The sequence below is a fragment of the Callorhinus ursinus genome, unplaced genomic scaffold (assembly GCF_003265705.2).
Source record: "Callorhinus ursinus isolate GAN/ISIS: 27379988/994484 unplaced genomic scaffold, GSC_fseal_2.0 scaffold1, whole genome shotgun sequence".
NCBI lineage: Eukaryota > Metazoa > Chordata > Mammalia > Carnivora > Otariidae > Callorhinus > Callorhinus ursinus.
In genome coordinates this window covers 86,557,749-86,576,525 of record NW_027397063.1, presented here as the reverse complement: position 1 = coordinate 86,576,525, position 18,777 = coordinate 86,557,749, and the positions used below count along the sequence as shown (strand labels likewise).

Below are 18,777 nucleotides of genomic sequence, written 5' to 3'. Positions count from 1 at the left end.
AAATAAATGATATAGCATGTGTTACCAATTTGTATTAGAGACCTAGATAAATGTCTCTAAAGAAACAATATGGACTACAGACTAACTGGACCTCAGTTAAGACACATTCTTTAAGACACATCTGGTTGAAGAGTGGGAATTAACATATTGTTTAGCTTTAGATTTTGTTAAGTAAAATATGTTGGGAAAAAAAAAAAAAAAAAAGATCACAAAGTCCAAAGCAGGGCAGGAAAAAAAGAAAAGAAAGAAAAACAATAATTGAAATTTCTACCTCAACCAATCAATTTTTTAAAAGACAAGAAAGGAGAAAAAAGGATAGAAAATCTGAATAGAAAAATAAAAATTTATATCAACTAGTATGTCAATAATTATAATTTGTCAGTTAAAGGCCAAATTTTTCAAATTGAATTAAGGAAATAAAGCTATATGTAATTTATAAGAGACACCCCTAATGCATAAAGATTAAAAAAGCCTGATAGCAAAGATTTTATTTTATTTATTTTTTAAGAGACTTTATGTATGTATTTATTTATTGGTCACATAGACAAAATATTAATATATATAAGAAAGTTTTGAAAAACTTGATATAGTGGAGATATATAGAAATATATCTACAGCCTAAATTATAACATATACATTCCTCTTAAGCACAATTATGGCATTTACAAAAAAATGATTACATTTATATTAGGCTATAGGCAAGCTTCAACTATCTCAGATGATCCTCTAAGAAAATAAAAAAGAAATTAAAGTTACCAGAAAGGAAGAAACAACACCAAAAGAATCTAACATGAGTTGTTGAATATAATGAGTATATATAGCAAGTTAACAGAATATTAAATTAATATGCAGTAATCAGTAGTATTTTTATAGAGTAGCAATAAAGATCAGAAAATAGTTTTTAAATGCCATTTGTAAAAGCAATTAAAACTATAATCTCTTAGAGGAAATCAAACAAAAGATGTGCAGGACCTAATGTAATAATATTTTAAAACTTTATTCAAATAATTTAACCAAGACCTAAATTAATGGAAAGATATTTTCTATGAAGATATAGTCAATGTTATAAAGATATCAAATGTCCCCAAACTGATCTGTAGCCTTAATGCTATTCTGATTAAAATTCTAGCAGTGTTTTATGTAAGATTTTAAAATCAGACTCTAATATTTACATAAAAGAAAAAAGAGCCAACATTAGCTATGATATTCATGGAGAAGAAGAAGAATAAAAAGAGATGATTTGTCCTACCAGATATTAAATATTAAGATAAAGCCTTAATAAATAAGAAAGTGTAGTATTACCACAATGAATACACAGATTGACCCACAGGACAGAATACAAGTTCAGGCATGAAAGAAACCTTGATAAACATAGGGGTGGCATAGCAGATTGCTGAGGAAATGAAAGACTATTTGATAAACATGGATTTAAAAAGTCAATTTATATTAAAAAATTAAGTTAGGACTCTCCTCTCATCATATTAAAGCTAACGATTCAAAGATTTCTATATGTGATGGGTATTAAAGAGGGCACGTACTGCATGGAGCACTGGGTGTTATACGCAAACAATGAATCATGGAACACTACATCAAAAGCTAATGATGTAATGTATGGTGATTAACATAACATAAAAAAATAAAAAATAAAACTGTAAACATTTTTCAAAAAAATATAGACGAGGTCACTCTGAAATTAGGGTAAAGACTTTCTTAAATAATACATAAAAGCACTAACCATGAAGAAAAATTGATAAATATGATTCCGTTAACAATTTCTGTGCCTCAAAAGAAAATGAAAATACAAGTCACAAGCTCTGAGAAGATACTTGCAATACATATGACTAACAAAAGATTATTGTCTCAGATATTAAAAAGAAACCTCCCAAGTCAATAATACTACTTATTACTCTATAGGAAACTGGTCAAAAGATATGAACAGAAGTTTCACGAAATAGGAAAGATTTTTGGTCAGCAAAATTATGAAAAGTAGTTCAATCGCAGTAGAAGTAAGGGAAATGGAAATCAAGATGAAATGCAATAGTCATCATTTTACCCACTCAATTGGCAGAAACCAAGAATTTGACAACACAAGATAGTTGACCTTTGAACAATGTGGGGGTTAGGGGTGCTGACCCAGCTGAAAATCTGCATGTAACTTTTGACTCCCCCAAAACTTAACTACTAATAACCAATCATTGACCAGAAGCCTTCTTGATAGTATGAACAGTCGATTACCACACATTTTGTAGGCTATATGTATTATGTACTATATTCTAACAATAAAGTAGTCTAGAGAAAAGAAAATGTTATTAAGGTATCATAAGGGAGAGAAAGTACATTTATAGTATGTACTGTAAAAAATCCACGTAAAAGTGGGATCCACACAGTTTAAACCCATGTTGTTCAAGGGCCAACTGCAGATAGAAAAGATATGGAAAGTCTTAGTCATTGCTGGTGTAGTATTCTTTTCAGTTAAACCCTTGTAAGTATCTCCTGTATTTCTACCATGACTCTATTTAATATACACATTTTTAGCTCTGTCCTAGTTCTTAGGCTCATCATTGTTGGGTACATTCTTGTGCTTAAAACATATTTATTATATTTTATATTACTTTACAATGCATACATTATACACATTCTTTTATATATATTAAAAGGAAAACTATAAATTTAAAAAAGAATATGGTTATTATCAATATAGCAAGTCGATTAAGAAATCTGTGAATTGTGTTTATACTCCTAGGTCCAAAGGCTTTAATTGGATAGTCTCTTATTAATACTAACCACATTTATAAATGAAGCACTTGAATTCCTGCATTTGTATGACCTGGGCTCCTGAAATTTCCTTATTTCTGAAATTGTGTTGTAGTTCTCCTAAATGGTGACTATAATCAAGAACACATTTCACAGATTTCAAAATTACTTATTGTGCTTTGCAGTTCAAAAGAGTGATTTTACATACATTTGACTCTCACAGTAAGCTTGGGTGGTGGATGGATAGGGCGGTTATTACAGGGAATTTTTAAATAAACAGAAACTAAGTCTTTACGAGGGTAACTGACCTGCACAGCTCCACGCACTGGCTGGTTGCAAAGTTTGTACTTGGTTTCCCACTCTGTCTACTCTCTCCCCTCCGCCATCTTAACTCTAAAGATAATAATAAGCTTGTAAGTCTGTGAAATGTTTCACCACTTTCAAAATGCCTTCCATATCACGTCATCTGTTTTGATTCTCACATTCAGCCTTGAGTTTCTTTAGCATATTTCTTTCTTCTCATAACATATAGAGCATAATTTAAACCAAACATAGTATTAGCTATGAAAATACAAGTTCTTTCTGTTAGAAAATTACTTGGTAGTCAAATCAAAGTAACAATAAAATAATCTTGTTTTCGTTTGGTAAACTCCACAGTTATATTCACTGATTTGTTTAACAAATAAATAAAAATAATTATTTTGGAATTTCTTAGTTGTTTTTTTCCCAAGCGAATGAATGAATGAATGAATGGTTATATCATCCAAACAGCTTCTGCTGTTCTGGACTTTGTGAAGATGAAAAGAAATGTGCTCCTCTCTCTAGAAATCCACTTATTTTACCTTTAACAAGTACAAAGGAAATCTTTCCAGAACTATTTCTTTAAAGGTGCTATGACATATAATGAGTACTTTTCAAATGAATAATATAGTATTATTAAACAGTATGATTTATTTTCACTTTTATTTGTAAACATCTAATTAGATTTTCTCGCTCTCTGCCTAAGATCCATGTGGTCTTGCCAGCGAATGGTAGTCTTGTTAGAGGCAAACTACATTTCACATCCCATCAAACCCACCTGCTCACACTTGGCAGGGTTTGGCCAGAGTTGCTGCTCATTAGAGGCTCTGGCAGAGAGAAAGAGTGGGTTGAAGCAATGAAACCAGGGCCTGAAAAGTGAAACTGAGGTTGAGATTTTATACGGGGTTTTATTTGGTGAGTGGTTACATTGCTTTTCATTATACCAGATAACAGGTTGCTGGCAGCATATTTAAAAGATATGGAACTTTTAAGGGGCTGAACATGAAATTAAAGCTTGATGAAATGAATTCTAATCTGTGCCCCCATAGTCATATGTGTGCCAGGAAACGCACACATTGGTGCCTTAATTGTAATCAGCCTGGTCCCTTAAAAGCAGCAGCAATATTCCCTTTGCTGCACAAGGAGAATCTAGGAAACAATACCATTAGGAGTTTATATGCCATCTTATGTTCCACTTTCTTCATAACATTACATCAGTTCTACAGGCATTTTCTGCCCCATTTACCAAACTGGATCCAGTCAATGAAGTTTTGCATTATATGCCCCCAGGGAAGAAAATAATGCAAGAGTTTTACTGTCCATGTTAATGCCATTTAATACATTACTCAAACACATACTTAAGACCAACAGTTCTGATTACGCAACTTTGGTTTAAAGTGGCTTCCAAACTGACTTCTTAACTGGCAACTTCTCAACAGCTCATGTCTTCCCAAACCTCCTTTTGGAAGATTGGAGGGTCGAAGGAGTGCAGATTGTGAGGCTGCAACATTCTGGGTTGTTTTCAATGTTGTAACTTCATGGTCTAAAAAGGAAGAGAAAAGGAGTATCCAGCTTGTTTGTTTTGCTTTGTTTTTTTAAAATTCGTGTGTTTAAATTTTGCTTAAACTGGAACTAATCCTCACCTACCTCTTGGGAGTCGAATGTCTTTGAAAAATGGTTTAACATTCTAAAAATGATGTGAGTCCAAAAGTTAAAGTTTGAAGTAGGAGTGAGTAGTGAGGTAGAACAGCATTCCGTCTCTTTTTTGGAGGACTTGGATTTCACTCCACTCCTTTTGAGTAGGAAAAAACAGATCTGTCTTTTCTCTGTTTGGATAAGGAAGGGAGAGGGCTTAAAGAAGAGAAACATTTTCAATACCAGCTGTTCTCTAACTCAAGCCCTGCATAAATTTATTCTTTCTTGAGCTGGAGATATTAGGACAAAACCCTAAAAAGAGTGGAAAATAGAAAGTGAATCGATAAAGCCAATTTTATTATTCTAAGTTACAATTTTTTTAGAGAACAAAAAGGCTAAGGGACAAATTCACCATGGTTCAATCCAGAACCAGTGATAAGAACATAGGCATCTAGGGGCACCTGGGTGGCTCAGTAAGTTAAGCGGCTGACTCGATTTCAGCTCAGGTCATGATCTCAGGGTTGTGAGATCAAGCCCCTTGTCGACCTTCATGCTGGGTGGGGAGCCTGCTTAAGATTCTCTCTCTCCCTCTCCTTCTGCCCCTTCCCCACCTCTCTCTCTGAAAAAAAAAAAAAACAACAACAAAAGACAAAGAACATAAGCATCTAATAAAAGCTCTGGGCTATACTGTAGGGGGAGAACTTTTAAGGTATCCCTGTGTGATAAACTGCAGTTGCCAATTCTTTTTACAAAAGTCTCTAACATATTTAAGCAATCATTGCCAAATATGTGAATCAAATAATGCCATCTCAAGACTAAGCAACTAGCTCTCTTATTTTTGGATGTGTGGTTTTAATATTAGACATAAAACTGTCTTAATATCAAGGTCTTCACTTCAAAACAATACCCAGACTTAATATTTACAGATTCTCCACCAAGTTTAAGGTCTCATTAGAAAGATTTAACTCATAAACGTATTACTAAATTTAGGAAGTAAGTTTGGGATGTGTGTGCTTAAGCTCAGCAAAAATAACTATTTCAGTCTAAAAGTTTAAATTAAATACAAATGAATCAGCATGTCAAATGGAAATTTAAAAATAATGCTTCATTATGTCTGCATATTTTATTCATTTTGGCCATTGACCATATGTCTGCTTAAAGCTAATAAATAGGACCCCCAGGCAAGCTGAAATTCTATCTTCCCTTGCCCCACCCATTCTTTTATGATAAAATATTTACTAGACAAACTTTTTTTTTTCTGTCTTATCCAGACACTCTCCTCACTGAAATTTTCCACTTTTTCAATGGCATCAATTTTGGATTTGCTCAAACAAAACTTCTACTTTTTTCCCTACACTGTACTATGGATACTGCCTTTTTCATCCCACCAAAGCATGCTAAACTGCTGTGTGGAAAGATCATGGGTTTTAGAACTCAACAGGCCTGGGGACAAGTCCCATTTCTATTGCTTGCTAGTATATGCTCTTTTAAACTTAGTATCATGATCGCTTCTCGGCCTTTTGGCTAAGATCAAGTGTAAACTTAATATCATGAGCATCTGTTTCCTTGTCTAAACAGCACAACAGTTTTGTAGGGATAGTTTAAGAATTAGTGATACTGTATAAAGATAGTATCCTCTGATGGAAGCTCTTAAAGAACCAAGGAAGGTAGAATGAAGATGGATTGACATGTCATTCCTGTCCCTTCCAAGTAGAGTTTGCGTGTGCTAGTCCTGAAGAATGTGAAAGCAGGCAATGGTTCACGAGAGAGCAGTGAGTCTTCTCTGAGAAAGGAGTCCTTGGCCATGGCTTCACTTCCCTAGTGACTAACTCATCTGGGCAAGGGAAGCGAAGCCTGAAATGTTCGGATTGCTGTGAGGGGAAGTCAGCCCGACAGGCTGAGTTGCCTTTCTTGTCCTTGGCATTGTAACAGTGCACGGTCTTCTGTTGTTCCTGGAACCACTCAAGCATATAATGAATGGAGTACCAGTGATTGGAAACGGTCGGCCCTCAATGATATTTCCGCAAGTTGTTTTCCTTCTACAACTTGGTAATGGATTTTTCTAACTTTAACAGGATGGTTGAAGTGTCTCATGATTTTATATGCTGTTGCCCTCTCTGGAGCCAGCTCTGTCCCGTTATCATGTCATTTTTTTTTTAACACCAAAAATCAACTTCTCTCCAAAATCTGAACTGTTTTCCTTGGAAGGCTACCTGATCCTAAGCAAACAAACAAACTGAAGAACCATTCTGGTTTTTCTAAAGAAATTTGAACTTTTTTTTTCCTCTCTCTCTCTTCTTTTTAATGAGTTAAGTTGTTGGATCTGTGGATTAGGTTCACTGAATTCTGCAGAGGTCAGGGGAGAGTAAGGAATGTTTGACAGCCTTTGTGCAGGAGGGAGATGGAGTCTGGGAGGCTGACCCATTTCTGTGTACCAACACCTGGTAGGCCAATTGCAGGGGAAGGCAGAGGTCCAGGTTGTGAATATGAAAGAGTAAAGAACTGGGAAGACAGGCTAGCCAGACATACGTGGGTTAAAATTGCAGCCTGACTACTAACTAGGTGGATGAACTTGCATGAAATTCTTAAAACTGATGAGCTTCAATTTTCATATCTTTGTAGCATTGTGAGGATCTTGTGTCCAAGATCCTCACAATGGAGGATCTTGGACAATCCTCCACTCATTACTGAGTGCTTATTATATGTTGGCCACCATTCTAAGCATTTTGATTGTAATATTCCAATTAATTTTTACAAAAATCCTTTGAGGTATAAAGCAAATATTATTATTTAGATTATAAAGATGAAGGAACTAAGAGAAAAGACACCTGGCTATAGGTAACAAAGTTAGTGATGACAAAGTTAGAATTTTCACATAGGCCATTTGACCTGAAAGTCCATTTTCTTAACTACTAGGATATAATTCGGTCACTTGACATATTGCCTGGCATATAATTAACATTTAATAAATGGGAGAATGCAATCTATATGTATATATTATTTATATATTTCAATATATGTCATTTATAATCAAGGTTTGTTTTTGGCAGTTTGAACAACAATCAGTAAATTTGGCTTAAAAACATTGACTCAGGGGCTCCTGGGTGGCTCAGTCATTAAGTGTCTGCCTTTGGCTCAGATCATAGTCCCAGGGTCTTGGGATTGAGCCCCACATCGGGCTCCCTGCTCTGCAGGAAGCCTGCTTCTCCCTCTCCCACTCCCCCCGCTTGTGTTCCCTCTCTCGCTATGTCTCTCTCTGTCAAATACATAAATAACATCTTTAAGAAAAATATTGACTCAGTTTGAAAATTTCTTGTTGGAGCTTTAAAGTTGGTACACTGGTCACTGGTCACTGATTTAGGAAGATTACTCCCCTTCAGTATAAATTGAGAGATGACACCGATTCTCTAGAGATGGTTCCAACATTGAATAGGGGTCTTTTCCCCCTCTGTTCCTAAGGACATGATTTTCTTTTATAGAAAGGGAAAATTAAACAAACTTATTTTTCATTTTCAATCTTATTCTGTCATCTTTAGCTTTGCTATAAATTGATATGATCTTATGATTCTTTTTTCTTAATGTATTTTGATTCCTATTTTGCCAATCCATCAGTTGACTTTTCAGCGGTTGAGTTTCTGAGCTCTAGATGCCACGAGGACACAATTCTAATTCAATGGCTACACAGTAGGAGACAGGGTCCTTTCTTCCATTACACTTGACACAAACCAATACATGCCTTCATCATTTCACACAAAGTCCCTGCTCAGTCCATTGTGAATGTCAAACTGTACAATTAACTATAAGCTCCTCTACATGTCTTCTTTCTATAAACCCCATGCTGCTTATTCCTTATGTCCAGCCAGTTGTGTAAAGAAAAATGTATTTGAAAGCTTCAAAACGGAATTTAAAGGATTGAATCAACTAGCTTTATTTTCAGATTTCAATTCAAGACAATTTCATTTTTTTTTGAACACCTTAAAATGTTCTTTGATTTTCAACATTATCTTCTAACATGCACATCTTCCTCTAGCCTCCCACTGTTCCTCTTTCTAGATCCTACGTGGTTTCCCCAGTCTTGCAATTGTCCTTCTACACTCACACACCCGGAACATGTCCTCACCACTGGCCTTTCATCAATCTACCTTCCAACTGACCGTCTCCAAAACTGTTTCTGCTGACAAACTTCACTGTGTGGTAATTCTTTGTATCATAAATATAGACTAAGTCTTCAAGGAGTTATTGATTATATTCAGAGAGATGGTTTGTGAATTCTTGGACAAGCGTATATGTATGTAGATATTGATGACATGACATCCCAGAAGTGTGTGAGCATGGTGTACTCTTAAGTCCTGACATTGCTACTCAGCTTGGGTTCTGTTTTTACATGAGTTGAAAAGTTGCTTTACAAACATCTGTACATGTTTCATATGTGTTTGTTTAGTTTCTTATGTTACCTTGTTTTGAGGAAGGAAATTTGAGTTTTAATTTTTTTTCCATTTAATCCTGTCATCTGGTCTCCTCTAAAGTTCCTACTTAAATGTTTTCTGAGATAATAAAACCATGTCAACAGTTCTTTATTCTTAAGTCAAATTCCTTATCATCCCTCGTAATTACTTAAATTTTTTTAAATCTGATTTTTCTTTTGCTTTTTCTACTCTATTTAATCCTTAATTAATGCCTGTGTATATAACCTATTTCAGGATCGTATTTTTTTAATAATTGTGTTTTTTTGTAAGTGCTTAATAAACCAACTAACTAATCAACCAACAAACAAATAAGTAAATAAAGAGTAATAAATTGACCGACTAAAAAGGGGCTTTGGGTAAGCAAAACCCAGTTCTATTTTGGTATTCTTGAATGAGTTCACATGAGAAATTTAGATCCATGCAGTACATAAACTGAGTTTAGCAACCAAAGCCTGACATTCTGGCAATTTCACCAGACTTGTAAAAGCTGTTATTTTTGACTAACAAAATGAAATTTGCATTGATTACCTAAACAGACTGACATTCATTTACGTGAACATGATAAATCTACAGCAAGCACACGAGCCAAATAACATATTCATTGGAAAATAGTTTCTGTGTGAAATTAATAAGTTTTTTTCCCCTTTTCAATATGGGCAATAGGAACTTTTTGGTTTTGCTTAAGTATTATCTATTCCAGCTTATACATTGTTTACTTTTCTTAATGGAATAATAACACCATGGCACGAATGCATTCTTTCCATGTGAGATAACTGCATAAATTAAGTTAGTCCAATACTTACACCTCGCCTGAGTTCAAAACAGTTTTTTTAATGTTTTGATTATAAGCAAGTAAATGAGCATATGTCCAATTACATTTTGGGTGCAATAGCTTTAGCCACCACATTTTGGCATTTTATTTTATTAGCTAAAAATTCACATATGGTTTCCATGTCTCCAAGCTGTCTTTAAGGATACAAGAATTGTATAACTTAACATTGTTTTCTTCCCTTCTCCCTCTGCAGCTCCCTCCCTATTTCTCACATATGCTCCCTCACTGAGGTACCTCTTTTCGTTTTAAGGATTATATGTGCAAATTGTGAAAACTGAAAAGTTTGCTGGTGCTTTGAAGGAATGATGAAAGAAATGCTTCCAACCCTAAAATTTTTACCTACATAAAGAATCTGAAATGAATGCCACAATGTTTACTGTAGAAACAAGCAATATTAGTACACAAATACATAAGGTTTACAATGATCGTTATTTAGCTGCTTCCTTCTTATGCGCTTATTACAATCCCTTCCCTCTTCGAGCCCTTCCCAGCAGCATTGGAATGAGGAAGGGGGAAGCTAACTGAACATCTTAAGGATGGAAATGTATAAGACACAGCCATGCTAGTGAAGGACAGGGAGGGATAAGGGAACACAAAGAAACATATTCAACCCCTTGTGGTTTCAACATTCCTCCCCATGTATCTGTGTTGCTGATACAGTTAATGGTTTGGAAAACTGCAAGACTTGCATATTTGGGCCAAGAGTTAAAGACAACATTTCTAAACAACTGACTAAAATTTGGTTACTTTTTAAGGCTGTTACTCTAGCATTTCAAGAGCCTTAGGGTAAATCAAATTTATTTCTTTCAGTTGCCTTGCTTATATATTAGAAATGTTATTTCCAATTTCTGAAGAAAGTGGGAATTTTGAATATGTTGTTGATTTACAAAGATTCCTGAAACATTATATACTTGCAGAATTAAATCAATATTAGACACTTTTCAAGCTCAATATATATTTAATTAAAAAAGAAAAACAGTAAGATCCTGAAATAGTCAACTATGTTAAATATGTTAAATTCTGGCCAATGAAAGGGATACTAAATAATTAACCATGTTAAATAAATACTAAACTAGGCACACTATAACAGTAGATCAGACCCCTGGTTTTCATAAGTTTAACTTTAAAAGTTTCCACTATTTGCAGGCAACCTTTAAGAACCAGAATATGGAATGTTTCATCTTCCTTCCCACTCCCTAAAAGGAACAGATTTGATGGGTGTAGTGTGCAGCTGAGATGACAAGAGTCTGAGCTTCACTGGTCACCTGGTACCTACTTGTCCAGCTGATTTTCTTCTCTCACATTTATAGGTAAAAATGTTTTTCCAGGTGATAGAAAATCTTTGTTTCTTTTGTGGGAAATAGATCTCAAAAGAAAGCCAACTGCTTAATAAATGGATTTAGTCTTTTATTTATAAAATTATTTTTTTAAGATTTTATTCATATATTTGACAGAGAGAGTGAGAGAGTACAAGCAGGAGCAGGAGAGGGAGTAGAAGGCTCCCCACTGAGCAGGGAGCCCAATGTGGGACTCGATCCTGGGACCCTGAAATCAGGAACTGAGCCAAAAGCAGATGCTTAACCGAGCCACCCAGACATCCCTCTTTATAAAATTATTAACAATCTGAAGTGTTTTTTTCAATCACAATCTTTTGCATTTGAGTTGTGGGACATATTCCAATAATGGTATTTAGAATTTGGGTTTACCAAATTCTATATTTTGAGGCATCCTGACTTTTTGGGAAGTCAATTTTGCAACAAATTGCCAATCAAAGTTAGGGTGTTATATATTTGTACTTGAATCAGAAACTTCAAGTTCCTTTTAATCTGGCAGAAATGTGTTTAAGACTGATTGTTCAATTTCAGTGTCCAGAACCTAACATTAATAGTACTCAGCATAGAGGATATATTCGTTTTACAGAAGCCTAGTGACTTAACTGCTTTTATATCACATGATATAAAACTCACAGAAACTATGATGCTCTCAGATTGCAGTTAAGACAAACTATTTCTAAGCTGGCCAATCTTTATATCATCATTCTTTTTAATGCTATTTAGAGAGAAAATACACAGCCTCATATGAATGTTCTCAGGAACGGTGATTATAATAATAATAATAATAATAGAAATAGCAGACACCATTTATGAAACACCTACCCTACCTGGTACTATGCTAAATGCATTTACATACATTATCTGGTTTAATGTGCCAAAAATAACCTTATCCCCATGTTGTACATGAGAAAACAGAAGCTTAGAGAAATTGCCATTAATCTCCTTTGAGCCATACTACTCACAAAACTGAAGTTTTAGCCCAAATCCTTCTGTCCATGAAGGGGTTAATAGATTTCTTTAACAGCACAAATTGTATGGTACTACTACACTTTTAATATGAAAACACTTGATTAAAAAATTATGTGAATTTGAAATTTTGAAGAATTTTATTGAAAAGCACTTTAAAAAGAGGTACCATTTTTCATTAAAATATTTTAAATAATATATCTGAAGTACAAAATTCAAAAGTTATAAAAGATTATACAGTAAAAAGGAAATCTTAACTCTTACCTAGAATTTTAGATTTTCCTCCTAAGAGGAAGCTAAAACCCCTGTTTCTTATTCCCCCTCATACATATCCACTGCATACATAAGTGTGCACAAATGTGTGTGCATGCCTGTCTGGACACCTGCACACACACACGCACACTTTTCTTACCCAATCTCCAACAGTCTCTCCTTCCTTATAATGGAAGCTCATTCTGTTCTGGATAAATATGTGCCCAGCTAAAACACAATATTTCCAAGATGTCTTGTGATTTGAGCGGCTATCCAATACAGTTCTGGCCAATGAAAGGGAAGCAGATGCTGATAGGTCTTCGGGGAATGTTCTTTGGAACGGTGTTGAATGTATAGTTTCACTTCTCTCTGCCTGAAATATCACTAAGATGTAAGAAAGGGGACAACCATCCACAATAAGTAAGTGGTAAGCCACACAGTGAAAAAATTTTTTAAAGATTTTATTTATTCATTTGAGAGAGAGAGAGAGAGAGAGAGAGAGAGCACATAAGCAGGGGGAGAGGTATAGGGAGAGGGAGAAGCAGGCTCCCCACTGAGCCAGCCAGGAGCCTGATGTGGGGCTTGATCCCAGGACCTGGAGATCATGACCTGAGCCGAAGGCAGATGCCAACCATCTAAGCCACCCATGCAGTCCCACACACAGTGAAAATTAATGAAAGAAAGCAGCAGCCTGGATGTTTGCAAGCATAAATGGTATCAGTGTGGTAGCACTAGACGGCTTTTGTGTGAGAAAAATAAAATACCTAATTTGTACTGCATCCTTTTAACAGCAGTATAATATTCTACTTTGTGGATATGGTATAATTTATGTCTTGCCTCCCACTAAAGTCCAGTTAGGTTGTTTTAATGTTGCCATAAAAAGCACTTCTGCAGTAACTAGCGAGGTAATGTCATTCTGTGCATGAACATGTAGATTTGTGCAATAAATCCTTCGAAGCAAAATTGCTTGTTCAAAGGGCTGCACACATTTAATAAGTTTCCTTTTTCCTTATTGTCAAATTGCTTGCCATAAGAATTGTTCCAGTTTATTGACATCAATTCATGAAAAAGCAGGTTTCTCTACACTCTTATTAATGTGATAGATCAAACTTTGAGATTTTGTTTTCCAAACTGAAAAGTAAAAGGCAGATCCCTATGTAGTTTTAATTATTTAAATTTCTGTCATTGTAAATAAGGTTGGAAATCTTTTTATTTGTTAAATAGTCATTTATTTACCCTTATCCACAGCCTCTGACTTAATTTGCCCTACTTTCATTGCATTCATTTTTACCTAATTATTCAAAAGAATACTCATATGTGAGAAAAACAATTTCTTTCTTTCTTTATTTTTAAAGATTTATTTATTTATTTGAGAGAGAGAGAAAGAGAGCATGTGAGCACATGGAGGGGCAGAGGGAGAGGGAGAGAAGCAGACTCCCCTCTGAGCATGGACCCCCCCTGTCCCCCAACAAGGAGTTCTCCGGGCTTCAGCTCACCATCTTGAGACCATGATCTGAGCCAAAATCAAGAGTACCATGCTTAACTGCTGAGCCACCCAGGTGCCCCACAATTCCTTTATTTTTATATAATTTATAAATTCTTAGCTTTTAATCTGTATTTTACCTCTTAATTTTTTATTTAATCTATGCAGAATTCTTTTCCATTTATGCAGCTGAATTTGTCTTTTTCTTTTTTTAATGGCTTCTAGATTCACATCTCACTTGAAAAGGCCTTCTCCACTCGGATTATAAAAACATTTTCCTATGGACTTAAGTGTTTAACCCATTTTGGAATTCATTTTGATGTAGCATGTGAGGTAGGGATTCAACTTCACTTTCTCCTAGGTGTTTACCCAATTGTTCCAACATAGTTATTGGATAAACCCTTTCTCCTTACTAATTTGTAATGCCACCTTTGTATGGTATGTATTGATATGCCACCAAATGCATATCCATATCTGAGTCTATTCTTGGCCTTTTATGTCTGTTCCATTAATCAATCTGTCTAGTCATGCACCAGCATCACACTATTTTAATTATTACAGCATTATAATGTGGTTTAATATTGGGCGTGGTCTCTCGTTATTTTCATTTTTCTGAATGGTTCCTCCTCCTCTTGCTTGTTTATTTTTCCACATGAACTTTAGAAACAGCTTGGCTACTTCCAAAAATTATTCTTTTCTTATGCATTTAACAGGAAAGTTACAAATTAATTAAGGAACAATATTCAAGATACTGTGTCTCCCTGTTCGAAAGCATTACACACATTTCCATTTATTTAAATCTTATTTTGTTTCCTCAGTAGCATCTTATGATTTTTTTCTTACGGATCTTATGCATCTCCTGTTTATTTATTCTTCTATATGTCACTTTGGGTTGCTATTATTGTTATTGTAAAAGGAGTGTCCATTTTCTCTTTTACCATGCCACTGCAGCTGGCTAGCATGATTTCAGAATATTAACATTTCCTCAACAAGCTTAACAAATGCATTTATTGCTTGTGAAGCTGTTTCATTCATTTTCATAAATTTTTTTAAAGATTTTTATTTATTTATTTGGCAGAGAGAGAGACAGAGAACACAAGCAAGGGGAAAGGCAGAGGGAGAGGGAGAAGCAGGCTCCCCGCTGAGCAGGGAGCCTGATGGGGGGCTCTATCCCAAGACCCCAGGATCTTTACCTAAGTCAAAGGCAGATGCTTAACTGAATGGGCCACCTAGGTGCCCCCATTTTCTTAAATTTTTAAATAAACATATGATTAACAAATAATGATAATATTTTTCCTTTCCAGGAAAAATTTTTGTTTATTATTGTTTCCTTTTTTTCCAATTGCAATGGCTTGTTAAGCTTATTATTGTTTCCTTTTTTTCCAATTGCAATGGCTTGCGTAGAAGTTCAAATTCAAATTAAGACTCTAATTTAATTACAAAAATATTAATATACTCTCCCAATTTTGCTCTCTTCCCCCCCCCCCATCCCGAATGCTAGTAAATTTACCCCGGCACAGCCTTCTTTTGGAAGATCTTAACAACCCACAGCAAATGTATGTTAACTACAACTATTTTTCTGGTGGAAAATAAGGCAGTAAAGAAAGGTAAAAATGGTGATGAGTTGAAAAACTATCTTGAAAACCAATGAAATTTGTAAATAATGAAAATATTTATAAGCCTTCGCTAACAATTCCACCTTTTTAAATATATTCATAGCAATAAAATTCAATGCAAAGAATAGCATTGCCCTGGAGTTTAGTGGGAAAAAAATCCATTTGGAAAATTCCACACCCTAATCAAAATAAATGTTCACATTTCATAGTGCTTTACAAATATGTTCAATATTTTTTTTACTGGAATCAAACTTCAATTATTTAATAGGGGATATCTTACATCTAAGGAACTGGAAAGTTTAAGATGACTAGATAACTTTCTGAAATTAGTGGACTTTCAATAGAATGGTCAAATGTTTAAGCCTCCCCATTATTTGTTGTATTCTATGTTTGATTTTCATGAGAAACAGACAAAAGGATAAAAGAAATCATCACATCAGAAAAATAGAACATGTAAAATAATGAACTAGATGAGATCAAAGATGATAAAGTCAGTTTACTGAGATGAATAGTTTACCTATTTCAAATGTTGATCTCAAAACTAATTTCACAGCAAATTCTTTCCTTAAAAAAAAAAGAAAGAAAGAAACATGTCATGGCCAATAACTGCCGAAAAACTGTGGAGACTGGCACTTCCAAATGCTTGGCAGATTATTAAGCCAATTTTTATTGAGTCCACTCTAGTTGTTGGAGGGTCTGTGATTCCCAACTGTTTCACATCAGAGAATGAAAACAAGTAGGGCCCAGCCAAGACCACATTGGTGACTGCCAGCCCCTTTATATGCCAAACATGAAAGCAACAAGTCCAGATGCTTTGATCCTTGCATTTTTGGACTTAGCCCAAAGTTATAGAAAAAAGCACAACTCATGTTAGGACAACATACATTATAAGTAGAAATCAATCAATAGCACTGTGACCTTCAAACTCAGTAAATGTTTGGAGTTAGTTTCAGAGCATGTAATCTAAATTGGGGATTGGAAGTTGGAACCGGTCCTAAACTAACAAAAAAAAATGTATATTTTTTAAAAAATAGAGATTAAAGGAAGCAACAGATGAAGTTTTAATTTATATGTGTATGTGTGTGTGTGTGTGTGTGTGCGTGTGTGGATATATTTATACATATATACTCATTGAGGAATGTATTCTATTTTAAAAGGCCCTAAATGGTACAGAAAAGAAAGCCACCACCACAATGAAAACCTCTTTTCCTGCATATAATTAAAAGAGAAACTACACTGTGGCAGGAAAATATATTGGAAGGAAATTATGAGCTTTCTCCCACTTTAGGGTAAGAGAATAATGAGATAATTTAAGAGGTGAGTCACTTGGTTGCTAGGACACTGTCCTGACTTGCAGCAGAGCTCCAGCCTGCCAACTTATGAAACAATTGGCCCTGGTCTTGGCAGGGTTGCAGGTCTAAATTCCCCAACACAGGTATATTAAACAACTGGCAATGGTAGAGCTGAGCTGAAGAGCTGATGGCCAATCTGAATTAAGGCACAAGTAAAAACTGTAGCTTCAACCCTAGTATTTTAAATCACTGCCTGTGGCCAGGGTAGTTACTTGAAAAAAATCTTCTGGAACAGAAGAAATAACAGTGAAAAATCGCTTCATTTAGAGGGGTGGGATCTGGCACCAAGAAATAATTAAAAGTAATTTTGCATCTTTTATTTTTTTTTAACTTTACAGTAATGATTTGATTGTATTGTCACACCAGTTCTGTCTAGACGACATTGTGTTAAAACCTCACCGTTTTGTATTGTAAAGCTTTAGAAGTGTTCCTGGCACCAAACAGGCTGTTCTAACACAAAAGCTAATTTACAGTAATGCTGATAACGTTCAAGAACCTATCATTAGGATTTCTTTCTCTTTTTTCCACATTTTTAAGTACACCCTCTCTTTGTTAGAAAAGTAAATTAGTGGTGGTGATAATACTTTGCAATCTCTACCAACATGTCAGAAAGGCAATGTACAGATGGTCTAACATTTTCAAAACCTTCCAGGAACTGGCTTCTCCAGTTCCTGGAAGATCTGGTCTCAGGCTACAAAAACAACTTTTTTTTCTTTTCAAGCAGTATGAACTTACTCAAAATGCCTCAAAGCATCTCTAAGAGAGCTGGGTCAGGGAGGATGATCAAGCCATTGGTTTGACTGTGTTATCTGGGTGTGTTCTGGATGTCGACAAGTGTGCCCATGCACAAGGCAGGGCCTATTAGAGTATCCAAATAAAATAAAAGTTAAGGCACAAGATCAGAAAGTGGTTTGTTTGTAAATGAACCCATTTACCCAAGTCTGTGAACAGTCTGATTCAAAACTTAGAAATATTGACAACACCATGGAATCCATCTTTTGCACTGAGATTTTAGTTGTTGCTGGTTATTTCTTACAATGATTAATGCTCATATGTTTATATATATGCATTCAACAATTAATGCTCACGTCTTTATATATGTACATCCTCTCAGAAGAATTCTTCTTTTACTCTGAAGCAAATATCAACTAGGTATATTTCTAAATAGATGTATGAATGGTGAGTTGAAAAAAGTATATTCATTTATCCACTCATTCTTTGTTGAGCCCTTATAACTCATGAAAGACTTTGTTGGATGCTGAAGGGGGTTTTAAAAAGTGGAAAAGAGTATGCTACAGTAGAAGGGTCACTGGTTTTGAAGTAAGAATATTTAGTTGTATCCTGACTTCATTTATCAAGGATATGACCTTGAAGAAATCACTTATTCTCCCTGTACTTCAATTTCATCACTTTGAAAATTGAAATAAAGCCACTATTCTGCCCTACTCTGGTTTTGAGGATATGAAAGACAATATTAAATAGATGATAATCCTTTGTAAATTATAGGCATGAGGCCAACATAGGTTTTATAAGGGGAGGATGTTTTTCCTACTCCAAAGGAGCTTCTCATCTATTTCTGGAGACAAGGTATCTTTAAATAAAATGGTTTGGCACTAATTAAAGTAAGTTTTTTGATTAGCCACGATGATTAACAAAAAAGTAACTGCTTTAATAGTTGATTTTCAGCAGACTGGGATAGGAAGAAGAGGCTTTGAAATTTGAGACTTGAGACGACCCCAAAGGATGGGTACAATTGCACTGAGCCAAGAAAAAGAGAAAATACACAT

General features: G+C 34.9%; 1 long non-coding RNA gene and 1 pseudogene across 1 annotated transcript in view; one reads left to right on the top strand and one right to left on the bottom strand.

Annotated features, from left to right (window-relative positions):
• Positions 1–826: 826 nt before the first annotated feature.
• Positions 827–18,777, bottom strand: part of LOC141370174 (uncharacterized) — a 33,491-nt gene continuing 15,540 nt past the window's right edge. The window contains exons 2-3 of the long non-coding RNA XR_012374009.1: positions 4,702–4,880; positions 827–4,597 (exon numbers count right to left, since the gene is read on the bottom strand). This is a non-coding gene — a long non-coding RNA (uncharacterized lncRNA). The remainder of the gene's footprint in view (positions 4,598–4,701; positions 4,881–18,777) is intronic.
• Positions 6,194–6,339, top strand: LOC112834842 (U2 spliceosomal RNA; annotated as a pseudogene).